Below are 1,051 nucleotides of genomic sequence, written 5' to 3' on the forward strand. Positions count from 1 at the left end.
TTTTAAACTTTGAAGTTTGTCAACTGTCAAATTAAAAAGTGAGCTATGTGACATTTGTTAAACCATATAAGGCAAAGGGTTTAAACCAAACAGACTCATCATAACAAACTTACTCTTTTTGTTAAAAAATATTTGTTAAATCTATTACAAGTATTTTTTTATATGGATATCTATATAAAGTTTTCAAAAGTGTTTCATTAAAAAAGCAGATATTTTCTTTAATTGTTTACGTTGTAATCAATATTAGAATGTTTCGATTTAAAATATTACAATAATAACCCTAATTTAAATCATTTACACACATGTACATGACGTGTATTAAAATTTAAAAAATATGATTATACTTAGATGTACCGTATAGACGTTATATTATGTATTGTATGTTTTTTATATAAGAAACACCGTAGCACGTTACTATTTTACGCCGGTTATCTGTGGGGATGTGATACATCTCCGGTGCAAGGATCAATTCACATTAAAAAATGTAATAAGTAAAATATGTGACAAGTTAACACATGGCCGAGCTGTCGTAATCGCAAACAAAACAACGAAATAACTGAGCCTCTTGTCGGTGTTGTATGAGCGTCATCTTAATAATAATATGATATGATTGAATTGTCAATATAATAGCTGTAGTCTGCATCAGTGTCCAGTGACGTTCTGTCCGTATGTAGTATTTTTAGTCTGTAATAATTTCTAACGGTATTTTGAACTAATCCAAGTCTTTACCGAATATCGAACGTTTAGAATTGGGACCAGCTCAACGCCATTTTCTTACGCCATATATAGCTATTGTTGCTCGAAGCTATAGCTGTTAATTCAAATGAATGTATTACAAAAATTTTGTATCTTCGTGTAACTTTAAATATTACCGGTTATCTATTTATGTACAGAATATTGTATAATCTTAAACACCATTAACCATTACCTATGTTATGCGAACTAATAAATTTTTTTAATTGTTAAAAATCACATTAAGTTGGTTAATTGTGTCATGAATCCATTAAAACGTTACATGGTTAAATTTCTCAGATGATTATATTTTGTGTGT

The sequence above is a fragment of the Zerene cesonia genome, chromosome 2 (assembly GCF_012273895.1).
Source record: "Zerene cesonia ecotype Mississippi chromosome 2, Zerene_cesonia_1.1, whole genome shotgun sequence".
NCBI classification, from domain to species: Eukaryota; Metazoa; Arthropoda; class Insecta; order Lepidoptera; family Pieridae; genus Zerene; species Zerene cesonia.